This window comes from Thamnophis elegans, chromosome 2, assembly GCF_009769535.1.
Source record: "Thamnophis elegans isolate rThaEle1 chromosome 2, rThaEle1.pri, whole genome shotgun sequence".
Lineage (NCBI taxonomy): Eukaryota > Metazoa > Chordata > Lepidosauria > Squamata > Colubridae > Thamnophis > Thamnophis elegans.
Genome location: NC_045542.1, coordinates 159,084,130 through 159,099,181, shown reverse-complemented (window position 1 = coordinate 159,099,181; position 15,052 = coordinate 159,084,130). Strand labels below are relative to the sequence as shown.

Sequence of the window (15,052 nt, the reverse complement as noted above, 5' to 3'; positions counted from 1 at the left end):
GGATCTCAACCATCACTGGAAGGCTCCATTGCAGTTGTATCTCAAGAACTACTTGTATGCTGGCTAGGGAATTTGGGGCTCAAAATCCAAGGACACCACGGTAGGAGGCTGAAATGTGGAAATTCCATAATCGACGTACAAAAAACAACACCCAAAAGCCTCTTTGCAGTAATTTAACAAAAGAAAACACCCAGAAACATCTGCTGATAAGCAGAAACAGGTAGTTAGCTTTTAACAGCCTACCATTTCCCACCTTACAATGTTAGAATAAACAAAAGTGGAGATATCGGGCAGCCTTGCCTTGTGCCTTGGCAAAAACTCTGGGAAAGAAATCGGAAATTGACATTAGCCACATCATACAAAGAGAATCTTTATAAAATGTTCTACGGGTGGCATCTCCCCCCCCTCCCCCTGCGGCAGGATTGGCTAAAATGTTTAGCAACACATTTCCAAAATGTTGGAAATATAAACAATCACCGGGCACATACTACCACAAGTGGTAGACCTGTAAAAAAACAAGATTTTGGTTACAAATTCAGATGTGGCTAGAAAAAATAGTTGGACAACGCATAGAATTCAAGCCAGAATTATTTCTATTAAGTATTATAACAGAAGGCTATAGCAAAGGGTCAATATACCTAATACTTCATGTTCTAAGAGCAGCGAGAATGGTCTATGCACAGCAATGAAAAGAAAAAATAACCCTTCAGAAAAGGAGATAATAAGGAAGATATTTACATGCACAGAAATGGATAAGACTAACGTTAGAACTAAAAAAAACAAAGGAGGGACAGAATATTATGACACATGGAATAGATTTTATCAATGGCTGGAAACACAAGGTGGGAGTCAGAACATGAAAAAAATAGACTAAGTAGACCTGAAATATATGTATATTTATCTATTAGAATGAATTCATTGATCAATAATAATTTTAGAAGACGAGCATTGGGTAAGTAGTATATATGTTATTTGTCTTTCACTTTAGTTTCTATGGCGGATGAAACACCAGGACAGTCACACTGATATGTAAATAATAAAATATATTTAAAAAAAAGAAATGAAATTCAAGCCTTCTCTAAGTTCATCAACTTTTGCCTCATGTGTGCAATAAGAGCAGTGCTAGGTTTCAAATTTGTTTAGAACCTCTTCTGTAGGTGTGGCCTGCTCTGTGGGAATGGCTTGCCTGCCATGTGACCGGGTGGGAGAGGCTTGAGAGCCATGTGACTGAGTGGGAGTGGCTCGGCAATCATGTGACTGGGTGGGCGTGGCCAACTTGTAAAATGTGGTGAAACTCACTTAACAATGCTCTTGCTAAGCAACCAAAACGTTGGCTCAGAAACTCTGGCATTTGAAGCACGCAAGTCTTAAAGCTGTCAAGTTACAAGATCCTTGCACCCCTAACCCTTTGGGAAAAAAATCCCAGGGATGTTCAAACTTGACAGCTTTAAGTGTTTAAGGTTTAGATATGACTCTTAGAGGCGGGCGGGGCAGCCAATCAGTGAGTGATGGGCGGGGCAAGCGTGATACAGACGGGCAGGGGGAGGGAGCTGGAACCGGTTCTAAACGGCACGATAGATTTGTGGAACCTGTTCTATAGAAGAGGTTAGAACTGGCAGGAACCCACCCCTGAATAAGAGGTGATTTACTTCTGAAACACTATAGACGGACATTTGAAATTTCTCCTTTCTGTATAAAGGTACATGGCTTTTAATGTTAGGCCTGATATGGAAATCATTCCCACAATCTGGATCCTTTCATAGTTTCTCTCCTGCATCTGTCCTTCAGTTTTTCACAAGCACAGAAGAGTAGCTGAAACTTTTCTTACACTCTGGACATTCATACGGTTTCTCTCCTGTGCGGGTGCTCTGGTGTTTCACCAAGTGTGAATACTGTATGAAACATTTCCCACAGTCAGGACATTCAAAGGGTTTCTCTCCAGTGTGTGTCCTCTGGTGTATTACTAGACTGGAATTGAGACTGAAACGTTTCCCACAATCAGGACATTCAAAGGGTTTCTCTCGAATATGAGTCCTCTGGTGGTTCACCAGGTTGGAATTATGACTGAAACTTTTCCCACACTATGAACACTCATATGGTTTCTCTCCTGTGTGAGTCCTCTGGTGTTTCACCAGGGCGGAATTTGAAATGAAACTTCTTCCACAAACAGAACACTCATAAGGTTTCTCTCCTGTGTGAGTCCTCTGGTGGTTCACCAGGTCAAAATTCTGACCGAAACGTTTCCCACAATCAGGACATTCAAAGGGTTTCTCTCCAGTATGAGTCCTCTGGTGTCTCAACAAGTGTGAATTCTCAATGAAACTTTTCCCACATTCAGGACATTCAAATGGCTTCTCTCCAGTGTGATACCTTTGATGTATCACCAGGCTGTAACACTGAATGAAACATTTCCCACAGTCGGGACATTCAAAGGGTTTCTCTCCAGTGTGTGTCCTCTGGTGTATTACTAGACTGGAATTGTGACTGAAACTTTTCCCACAATCAGGACATTCAAAGGGTTTCTCTCCAGTATGAATCCTTTGATGTATCAGAAGATTAGATTGGTAACTGAAACTTTTCCCACAATCAAGACATTCAAAGGGTTTCTCTCCAGTGTGAGTTCTCTGGTGGTCCACCAGGTTGGAATTCTGACTGAAACTTTTCCCACACTGTGGACACTCATATGGTTTCTCTCCCGTGTGAGTCCTCTGGTGTTTCACCAATTGGGAATTTGAAATGAAACTTCTTCTACAAACTGGACACTCATAAGGTTTCTCTCCTGTGTGAGTCCTCTGGTGTAGTACTAGACTCGAATTGAGACTGAAACATTTCCCACACTGTGGACACTCATATGGTTTCTCTCCTGTGTGAGTCCTCTGGTGTTTCACCAGGGCGGAATTTGAAATGAAACTTCTTCTACAAACTGGACACTCATAAGGTTTCTCTCCTGTGTGAGTCCTCTGGTGGATCACCAGGTCAGAATTCTGACTGAAACGTTTCCCACACTGTGGACACTCATATGGTTTCTCTCCTGTGTGAGTCCTCTGGTGGATCACCAGGTTGGAATTCTGACTGAAACTTTTCCCACACTGAGGACACTCAAATGGTTTCTCTCCTTTGTGAGTCCTCTGGTGTCTCACCAGGTCAGAATTCTGACTGAAACGTTTCGCACAATCAGGACATTCAAAGGGTTTGTCTCCTGTGTGAGTCCTCTGGTGGTTCACCAGGTTGGAATTCTGACTGAATCTTTTTCCACAAACTGGACACTCACATGGTTTCTCCCTGGTGTGAGTCCTCTGATGTATCACCAGATTGCGATGCTTGCGAAAGCATTTACCACATTGAGAGCAGATGTAGGGCATCTGTCCTCTATGGCTCTTTCTATGAACCACAAGAGAACTATTCTGACAAAAGCTTTTGTCACATTTGTAGCATTAATATGGCTTTTTTCCAGTGTGGATCGTCTTATGCATAATCAGTTGTGATTTGCAATCTGTGCTTTCCCCACAACAGGCACATCTATGGAGCTTTTACACCACGGATATTATTGAGGAGGTCAAAAATATTTGTGATCCCGTTTAGTTTTGTTTTGATTGCAGGTGTTTGCTTCCTCCCAATTCAAGGCCTGTATTACTATCTGCCTGTGACGACTCCTTCAGATGCTTTCCCCGATCATTCTTCAGATGTCAGTTCAGAGGAAGATGAATCACCTCTGGCCAACATCTGGAGGGGAGTTGATCACAGCTGCAGCAGGAGTCCTGAGGCTTTGCCTGGGGAAAGCGTGCAGCTGCAGCCAGTCACTGAGGAAGAAGAGGAACTGCCTTTTGCCCCTAATCAGTGGGAAATGGAAAATACTTTGACTTCTGGCTTGATTGGCTTTCCTTTTCAATGTTGCTTGTTAGTCTCAGTCTTCCGGAGTGCTGTTATAGCCATCCTCTTTGTCTATAAGTTTCAAAGAAAATGTAACTTTATAAACGGCTGCAAAATGTGTGAAAAAAGAAAAAGTATGAATGAAAAGCAAAAATGCCACAATGCTAGAATAACCTCTGACATTAATTATGATTCATTTGACTACCAAGATCCAAATTCAAATATTCATTCAATCATTAAATTCACTTGCTGACTTGAGTCAGTCACAAATTCTGAGCCCTGTAAAGGGTTATCATCAAATACGGTCAGGTGAAAAAGAAGGAACACCCTTTTTGAGTTCTATGATTTTACATATCACATAGGAAAAATCACCTGGTCCTTAGCAGTTCTTAAAAATGGGTAAATGTAACCTCAAATGAAAAACAAATTACACCTGTCATTTTTTTTGTTTACAAAAAGAAAGCCAAAATGGAGAAGAGAAAAAACGTAAAAAACTAAGGACACTCTTACTGCTTCCATAGGTATGAAAAGGAGAAGTAGCAGCCAAATGCTGCTAATCAAGGGCTCTTGATAAATTATCATCAGCAAGTGTGACTACATCTATAAAAGCCAAAGTTGTAGGAGTTTTCTGGTTGACTATAAACTCTTCTCTATACTACAGTATTCTAGAGCCAAATGTGAGGCCATCTGTCCAACAGCTAAACAACAGCTAAAGCTTGGCCAACATCGGGTTATGCAACAGGACAGTGATTGCAAGCTCACCAGCAAATCCACAACAGAATGGCTGGAAAAGGAAAGAATCAAGGTGTTGCAATGGCAGTCAAAGTCCAGATCTCAATTTGATTGAAATGCTGTAGTGGGATCTCAAGAGATCTGCGCATAAACAAATGCCCACAAACATCAATGAACTGAAGCGATGTTGTAAAGGGTGGGCCAAAATCCCTCCACAACAATGCAAGAAACTGATGAAGTCATACAGAAAACAATTACTGAAAAGTTACTGCTGCTAAAGGTGAGAATAGAATAGAATAGAATAGAATAGAATAGAATAGAATAGAAGTTGGAAGGGACCTTGGAGGTCTTCAACTGCAACGCCCCTGTTTAGGTAGAAAACCTTACATCACATCAGAAAGTCTTAGGTTGTCACACATGTTTCCTCTATTTTGGCTTTTCTTTTGTAGAATAAATGGTGACATGATGTAATATGTCTTTGTTCATCTGAGGTTGTATTTACCTCTAAGGACCAGATGATTTTTATTGTATTTTTGTATGTAAAACCATATAATTCAAAGAGGGTGGACTTTTGTTTTTCACATGACTACATATCTGGAAGTGCTGGGGACATTTTAGAATATCTATAATTGTATAATTATAGATAATTATATATCTATAAGCATACAGAGGGGAACCCTACAGCTCTACACAGATCTACAAAGGTATATATGTGGAAAAATCTATGTTTTTAGCCTGAAAAATGTCTCAAGATGGTTAAAGTCAAACCTTCTGAGCTAACTTTAGAGATGTGGGGGCTTTAACTAATGAAATGGTACCTAAAACCTCTGCAAGATTTGAAGCACCAGTTATACCCATGGAAGTCCTCAGCTCCAAATAAGGGCAGAAAATACTGTCCTACTGTCCACAATCCCTCTGGTGACATCCCCATTCAAGTAGTCCTCACGCTTGGGACTGGCATTTGTGTCACTAAGCAGCCTGATCAGGAAGCATGATGTCACATGACAGTGCAAACTTACATCTATCCCTTTGCAGTTGTTAAGCGAATCCCCGTGGCTTGTTAAAGGCAATTTCACATGGCTACGACTTCTTGCCAGTATCCCCACTGACTTTGCCTATGAGAAACTAGCTGGGAGGGTCACAAATGGGGATCATGATGATGGGATGCTGCGACGATCATAAATGTTCACCGGTTGGCAGCACCCGAACCAAACAGGCCAACTTTCCCCCGGACTCTCCTCCGACTTGTCCTCAACTCACCTTCCAGCTGATGCTTTGATCCTTGGAAGAGCACAAATAACCCTCTGCACGCCACCTTCCTCCCATGAGTGATCCGGAAGAGGAAGTTCCTCTGCGCGTCTCCTCGCTCACCCCCCCCATCCTGTCTAGCAACGCACTACTCGATGGTTTCAGTTTTAGCTCCGACAGACGCCGCTCTTGTGTTGGCTTTCTAATCGCGGATGCTGCCTATCTGGCCACCGTCTCGTCCTCGGAGGTCGAAAAACAGGCTTGTCCTGTCTCTGCCTCAGGCATCTGCCAGATGTTTCCACTGATTACATGCAATGTGAAACTATTTAGCACGTGAAGTTTCGCTACGTGCGGAGTCTTAAAGGTTTCTGAAGTTCGGACAGAATTACGGAATGGGAGTTGGAAGGACCACCTCTCCAAGCAGGAGACCCGATACCGTTCTGGACAAACAGCTGTGCAGTCTCCTCTTTAGAAAATCCCATTGTTGGAGCTCCCACAATTCCTGGAGGCAAAGCTGTTCCACTGATTGATTGGATTCACCCACAGGGACTCTCTCAATTCTAGGAAGGATCCATTACCTTTTATCCTACTTTCGGGCACTTTGGGGAATAGGTCGACCCCTCTTTTCTGTGTAAGACCCTCAGTTAGTCAAAGACTCCTATCTCTTAGCCATTCTCTGCATTGAATTACACATACCCAGGGCAGGGGTGGGTTGCTGCCTGCATTACTGCCATTTCGGAGTGCGCACAATTTTTATTATTACAGTATTATCAATAAACATACACTCAAACACAGTTTGAGGCAACTGTGTCTTGCCTTGCCATAATGATCACAGCAACCCTGACAATACCCATTTTTTTCCTTGTAGAAAGTTATTGATGGTTCTTACACAATGTATTTTTAAAAATGAAGCATTTCCCACTGTATATTGCTTTCCTCACATTGCCGCCACCAGGGAGATGCCACAAATATGCCAGCATCTTAGTCTTGCTATCATCAAGAGCACACAGGAGTTGCTAAAAAAGCTGGAAACCCTGTGATCAAAACCAAGATTCCTTTTCTCCTCAATAGTTAGGTCATCTCCATCAGATTGATCTGCAAGGTGAAACAGCCTTTATATATGAAATTTTACATTGCTTTTTTACCTAGGCCTTGGGCCTACTAACCGCACACCTTTCACCCCTCCCATCTGTTGATCTCCTGGAGGCAGCCAACATTTTCAGTGCACCCACAATTCCTTAATGTGGTACAAAAAAAGCAGTTTCTCCTGATGAAAGAAATGTCCTTCTGGGACTCCAAGTGGGGAAAAATACACTGGAGACATGGAGACTGCTTGGAAAGATGGTTTATTGTTGGACAGGGCTACATGGCTTGAGCCCTGAACAGAAAAGGTGATCACATGCTTCAATGTTGCTGGAGAAGAAGAGAAGGGCTGAAGGATGGGCTTGCTAGGCTTTTTATACCCTGTTTACTCCCACCTCTCTGTTTCCTGTTCCTGTGTAATAAATGTATCCTGATTGGTTATCAGACTCCCATGGAGCCATGCAGGGGCTACTCTCTAGGCTGTGTTTTGAATCCAGGTATGGGTTTCAAAAGTTTTATTTTCTTTTAAAACAAACATTCCATCATTCCTCAATCAGTGAGACATCAGAGTACATTTTTTTTGTGTGTGTCAAAATAGTTCTAGTTTACCACCAAATTCTTGTCTAGCCTAATGTATACCCCTCCCTCCCTCCACCCTCTCCCCAACCCCCCTCCTCCTCCCCCCCCCGACTTCCCAGAACCCATAGACGGTATGGATTTTTAACAAACACAATCTAAAATCTATTGAGAAAAAAGAAATAAAGAAATTAATGACATCTCTACATTGATCTTAGCTTCTTCTTGCTGAGCTAACTTTAAACAATTTAAATCATTTCTGATCTTAAGCATAGGCTAACTGGAATTTCTTGGTTCTGTATTTATTTTGTATATAGTCAATCCATTTTTTCCAGTCTCGTTTATATATCTCATTTGAGTGATCTTTAAGATATGCCGATATTTTAGCCATCTCGGCTAAGTTTGTAACTTTCAATGTCCATTCTTGAATTGTAGGCAAGTCTTCCTTCTTCCAGTATTGCGCCACCAACAGTCTTGCTGCCGTTATTAGGTGCAGAATCAAGTTAGTCTCTACCACTGTAAAGTCAGTGCTTATACCTAGTAAAAATAACTGCGGAGTAAACTTTATCCTTCTTTTAAAGATATTTTGCATAATCCACCATATTTTTATCCAAAATGCCTTAACCTTTTGGCAGGTCCACCATATATGAAAATATGTAGCATCGAGAGAGCCACATCTCCAACATTTAGGCTGTAAATTCGGATACATAGAAGCCAACTTTTTAGGATCTAAATGCCATCTATAGAACATCTTATAAAAAATTTCTCTCAGGTTTTGAGCTTGTGTAAATTTCACATTTCTTACCCAGATTCTCTCCCATGTATCCAGCATTATTGGTTCTTCAATGTTTTGAGCCCACTTTATCATACAATCTTTAACTAATTCTGTTTCCGAATCCATCTGTATTAATACATTATATATCCTCTTTATATGCATTAAGCTTTGATCTCTTATTTGTTTAAACAGATCCAGGTATGGATGAGTTCTCAGATGCCATGTGGCCAGTTGAGTAAAGGACCAATATTATCATGCTTTCCTGCTGTAGCTGCTGCTGAAGTCTTTATTATATAAAGTGACTAGCCTGGCCTTCTCAATGGCCCATTGACAAAGTGGGGGTGGGCAGGAAGCTACAGGCAACTATTCTGTCTCTTAAAACATGTTTCTTTCTTTTCACATCCAGAGAAATATTCTGCCTTTTCAATATTTCCTAGGATATTTCATTTTTCTGGGAGAGTGTTGGATGATAACTTCCCACACTCCCTTGTCCCACATGATTATACAATACAATACAATACAATACAATACAATACAATACAATACAATACAATACAATACAATAGCAGAGTTGGAAGGCACCTTGGATATCTTCTAGTCCAAACCCCTGCCTAGGCAGGAAACCCTATACCGTTTCAGACAAATGGCTATCCAACATCTTCATTTTCATTTTTTTTTCCATTTTATTAAGCATTTATAGGCCGCCCTTTTCCCTGAGGGGACTCAGGGCGGCTTACAATAATAGGGGGGGGGAGTGCAGGACAAAACACAAAAAGAAAATGTGAGTAAAAATAATTAGCAGTAAAAAACCAACATTCATTCAACATTCGGGGGGGGGGGGGGGGGCGAGAGTAAAGTCTTATCCCCAGGCCTGACGGGATAGCCAGATCTTGAGGGCTGTGCGGAAGGCCTGGACGGTGGTGAGGGTGCGGATCTCCACGGGGAGATTGTTCCATAGCGTCGGAGCTGCAACTGAGAAGGCTCTCCTCCGCGTAGTCGCCAGTCGGCACTGACTGGCGGATGGAATTCTGAGGAGGCCTACTCTATGCGATCTGATGGGACGGAGGGAGGTAATCGGCAGAAGGCGGTCTCTCAAATAGCCAGATCCACTACCATGGAGCGCTTTATGAATGGTAAGTAGGACCTTGAAGTGCACCCGGAGACCAATAGGTAGCCAGCGCAGCTCACTGAGGATCGGTGTTATGTGGGCGAACCGTGGTGCGCCCACAATCACTCGCGCGGCTGCATTTTGGACTAGCTGAAGTCGCCAGATGCTCTTCAAGGGCAGCCCCATGTAGAGCACATTGCAGTATTCCAGCCTAGAGATCACAAGGGCTCGAGTGACTGTTGTGAGGGCCTCCCGGTTCAGGTAGGGCCGCAACTGGTGCACCAGGCGAACCTGGGCAAATCTTCTTAAAGACTTCCAGTGTTGGGCACTCACAACTTCTGGAGGCAAGCTGTTCCACTAATTAATTGTTGTAACTGTCAGGAAATTTCTCCTCAGTTCTAAGTTGCTTCTCTCCTTCTTTAGTTTTCACCCATTACTTCTTGTTCTACCCTCAGGTGCCTTGGAGAATAGTTTGACTCCCTCTTCTTTGTGGCAACCCCTGAGATATTGGAACACTGCTATCATGTCTCCCCTAGTCCTTCTATTAAACTAGACATACCCAGTTCCTGCAACCGTTCTTCATATGTTTTCGTCTCTAGTCCCCTAATCACCTTTGTTGCTCTTCTCTGCACTCTTTGTAGAGTCTCCACATCTTTTCTACATCATGGCGACCGAAACTGAATACAGTATTCCAAGTGTGGCCCTCCCAATGAATTATAAAGTGGTATTAACACTTCACGTGATCTTGATTCTATCCCTCTTTTTATGCAGCCTAGAACTGTGTTGGGTTTTTGGCAGCTGCTGCACACTGTTGGCTCATATTTAAATGGTTGTCCACTAGGTCTCCAAGATCCCTTTCACAGTTACTACTGTTGAGGAACGTACCAGCTATACTGCACCTATGCATTTTGTTTTTGTTGCCTAAATGTAGAACCTTACCCTTTTCACCATTGAATTTCATTTTATTAGATAGTGCCCAATGTTCAGGTTTGTCAAGATCCTTCTGTGTCTTAAGCCTATCTTCTGGAGTGTTCCTATTCCTGCCAGCTTGGTGTCATCTGCAAATTTGATGAGTTCCCCATTTATTCCCTCATCCAAGTCATTGATGAAGATGTTGAAGAGTACTGGGTCTAAAACAGAGCCTTGGGGCACTCCACTGCATACTTCCCTCCATGTAGATGCAGTTCCATTGAGGGCTACACGTTGAGTGCGGTTGGTCAGCCAGTTATTATATTATATTATGATATTATGTCCCAGAAGCAGCCGCCATTTTGGCCCTGAAGCTGGTGTGGCAAAATGGCAACTGCTTCCAGAAGTACACTCTGTGGCCCAGGGATGAATCATAGGGACACTGAAAATAACCGTTGCTTACAGGACAGACTCACGAGGCCCAGAGATGCCTTCCTTTCCCAACATGAGAATCATAGGTCTTTAAAACAAATAGAGGAGGAGAGTGTGAGGCCTGGTGGGGGGGGGGGGTCCGGGCTAAGGACTGCAGGGACCCAGGTGGAGAGAAAAAAGCCTGTGGGGACCCAGTGGGTGGGGCCTGGAGAGTCCTATTTGGGAAAGCCTGGGGTACACTGTGTGGGAATAATAGGCCTAAAGGGACTCTGTCAGGGCAGGACCCAAGGCTTGGTGTAGAGGTAAGGTGACCAGATTTTCAGATTGGTAAAGAGGGACACCTTTGACTGGGGGGGGGGGGGGAGGGTGATTAAAAAATTTATATGGAGCAACAAAAATTTTCATATAACGCAAAAATAGTATTGTAATATTTTTTTTATTTCAACATAACTACAATTTACAAATATAAATTATAACTCTTGCCAAACATCAAAATTTTGATCAAGTGACCATGAGGATGCTGCAATGGTCGCTAAGTGTGAAAATGGTCGCTAAGTGTGAAAAATGGTCATCAGTCACTTTTTACAATGCCATTGTAACTTTGGTCACTAAGCACATTATACCACCTTTCTTGCCACAGTTCTTAAGTGAATAACTGCAGCTGGTATTTTGTATTTTGGATAGAATCTTTTTTTAAATACCGTAAGACAATTTAATAAAAGAATCCACACAGAATAAATTGAAGTAAAACATTTCAAACTATTCTTTCTATGCACAATATATTTCAAAGTATTGTGCATAGAATTTTTAAACATGGTTTCACTTCAATTTATTTTGGATAGAATCTTTTTTTAAATAGTCTAAGACAATTTAAAAAAAGAATCTACACAGAATTTTAAAAAATCCTATGCACAATAAATAAAATATTATTTTAAAATACATTACCTCCCAACAGCGTTGCAACAGCCCTCCCCTTGCTCCTCGAGTCAGTAGCCGAGCTGGCAATTGAGTTCCCCAGGCTTATAGTGCTGGGGGACTTTAATTTGCCTTCGCTCGGTGAGCACTCTGATGGAGCGCAGGAGTTCATGGCTTCCATGACAGCCATGGGCCTGACCCAGGTAATCCGAGACCCGACTCACTCGGTGGGTCACACGCTCGACCTCGTATTCCTCTCGGAGCAGTGGAGTTGTGATCTTGGTTTGAGGGGTAGTGAGATCTTGCCCCTGTCATGGTCGGACCACTACCTACTGAGGCTTGACTTTCGGAGGCCAACACCCCACTGTAGGGAGGAGGAACCGATTAGGTGGTTCCACCCCAGGCGCCTTATGGACCCTTTGGGCTTTCAGACGGTGCTTGGGGTTGTTCCTGATACTCTCGCCCGCAGTCCGGCTGAGGCCCTGGATGCTGCTTGGAACTCAGCAGCGTCAGAGGCTCTCAAACGGATTGCGCCTTTATGGCTGATCCGAGGCAGTGGATCCAGGAGGGCTCCTTGGTTCACTGAGGAACTCCGGGAGATGAAGCGCCAAAAGAGACGCCTAGAGCACCGCTGGAGATCCAGTAAGTCCAAGTCAGACCGAGCACTATTAAAATCCTGCATCAGAGCTTACCTCCAGGCAATACGGACGTCAAAAAGAACTCACATTGCCGCTATAATAGCTTCCGCTGAGTCACACCCAGCCGCCTTGTTTAGGATAACCCATTCCCTCCTGAATAGGAGGGATACGAGCGATCCTTTGCAAGGTAGAGCTGAGGAATACGTCCAATTTCTCGCGGATAAAGTTGCTCGGCTTCGGACGGACCTGGACTCCAATTGCGCAGAGCCAGCCAAGGCACCAGGGGAGAATCTGGAGCGACATCTCTGGATTGATTTTCAACTCGTTACTCCTGAGGAAGTGGACAAGGCCATGGGAGCTGTGAGTGCATCCACTTGTGCGCTGGACCCGTGTCCCTCCTGGCTGGTTGCAAACAGCAGGGCTGGATCCAGGTGATAGTTGTCGCCTCCCTTCGGGAGGGGTTCTTTCCCCCCGCATTAAATGCGGTGGTGGTGACACCTCTCCTGAAGAAGCCATCTTTGAATCCAGCCATCTTAAACAACTATCGTCCAGTCTCCAACCTCCCCTTTGTGAGGAAGGTTGTTGAGAAAGTGGTGGCCTCTGAGCTCCGGCGGTCCTTGGATGAAACCGATTATCTAGACTCCTTTCAGTCTGGATTCAGGCCTGGCTACAGCACGGAAACTGCTTTGGTCGCACTGATTGATGATCTCTGGAGAGCCAGGGACGGGGGTCATGCCTCCGTCCTAGTGCTCCTTGACCTCTCAGCGGCCTTCAATACCATCGACCATGGTATCCTTTTGCAACGATTACGTGAGGTGGGGGTGGGAGGCACCGTCCTTTGGTGGTTCTTCTCTTACCTCTTGGATAGGTCGCAGTCGGTGTTAGTTGGAGGGCAGAGATCAACCCCTAGGCCCCTGAAGTATGGGGTGCCGCAGGGTTCGGTCCTGTCCCCCCTTCTGTTTAACATCTACATGAAGCCGCTGGGTGAGATCATTCGACGGCACGGGATAAAATACCACCAGTATGCGGACGATACGCAGTTGTATCTGTCCGCCCCATGCCAACTCAGTGAAGCGGTTGATGTGATGTGTCAGTGCCTGGAGGCTGTTAGGGTCTGGATGGGGGTTAACAAGCTTGCACTCAATCCAGACAAGACCAAGTGGCTGGTGTGTTTCCCTCCCAACAATTGGCCAAGTATTCCATCTCTCAGGCTTGAGGGTCAAACTGTACGCCCCTCAGACAGGGTTCGCAATTTGGGAGTCCTCCTAGACCCACAGCTGACTTTAGAACACCATTTGTCGGCTGTGACCAGGGGGGCATTTGCCCAGGTTCGCCTGGTGCACCAATTGCATCCCTACCTGAGCCGGGAGGCTCTCACAACAGTCACTCGTGCCCTTGTGACCTCAAGACTGGACTACTGCAATGCGCTCTATATGGGGCAGCCCTTGAAGAGCATTCGGAGACTTCAGCTTGTCCAGAATAAAGCCGAGCGATTGTGGGTACACCACGGTACACCCACGTCACACCTATCCTCCGCGAGCTGCACTGGCTGCCTATTGGTCTTCGGATACGCTTCAAGGTGCTAGTCGTCACTTATAAAGCTCTTCATGGTATTGGACCTGGTTACTTGAGAGACCAACTGCTGCCAATTACCTCCAACAGACCTAATAGATCCCACAGATTAGGCCTCCTCCGAATTCCATCTACTGGCCAATGCCGATTGGCTACCACCTGGAGGAGGGCCTTCTCTGTGGCTCCTCCGGCCCTCTGGAACGAGCTCCCCGTGTAGATTCGGACCCTCACCACCCTTCAGGCTTTCCGCAAAGCCCTTAGAACCTGGTTGTTCCGACAGGCCTGGGGTTGACGGGTGCCCCGCCCCCGCTTGAATTGTGTGGTTGTTGAGTGTTTTTTAAATTGTTTGTAGTTGTTTGTCCGTTGTCTTTTTTCCTCCTGTTTTTATTCCCCCCCCCAACTTTGGTTTGTGAGCCACCCTGAGTCCCACCGGGAATAGGGCAGCATAGAAATGCAATAAATCAAATCAATCAAATCATTAAAAAAAGAAAAGAAAAAAACCCAGCTCACTTACCAGCAGGCTTGCACTCCAAGTCAACCCAGAATGATGTAGATGTTAATACACAGAACTGAGCAAATTGAAATGGTGAAATTAGTCAGGGAAATATTTTTCAAAGAAACCACAATTTTTTTCCACACGAGCAGGCGTCCAACCTCCGTGCCCCTCCCCTCCGGAAAATCCAGGAAGTAACACTCACGACCTCTCTAGCCACGTATTTCCTGGAGCTCTATGGTACTAGGTCATTTTTTCTTATAAAATGAGGTAAAAGGGGCACTGGGGGGAGGTTCCGTTTTCTTGCTTTAAAGTTTTATATCTTCAATGAAAGTACTGAGACAGAGAGAGAGGTTAGACAGAGTGTCTTTTGTCTTCCCCCGGTTAGGATTTCTTAAGCAAATCCACTGGGCTTTCAACATGAAGCCAGAAAATCGGGACTTTTTAAAAATGGCCCGGGACATGGGACAAATTGTTATAAAGCGTGACCCTCCCACTGAAATTGGGACGTCTGGCCACCTTATGTAGAGGAGGCCTTTGGACGGCAAGCCTGGCCCTGCGTCCCTCCTCCAAGGGTTTCCCCACACCTGACGTATCCAGTGTTCCACTTCATAACTCGCCCATTCATGTAACTACATCAGTAAGAGCAGGGGGTAGGGTTAATTAAGCAAAGCAGGATCTCAACCGGCACTGGAAGGCTC

At 44.4% G+C, this 15,052-nt stretch overlaps 1 pseudogene; it reads right to left on the bottom strand.

Moving 5' to 3' along the window:
- The window catches only part of LOC116502464, a 39,893-nt pseudogene that overhangs the window by 19,011 nt on the left and 5,830 nt on the right, over positions 1-15,052 (bottom strand).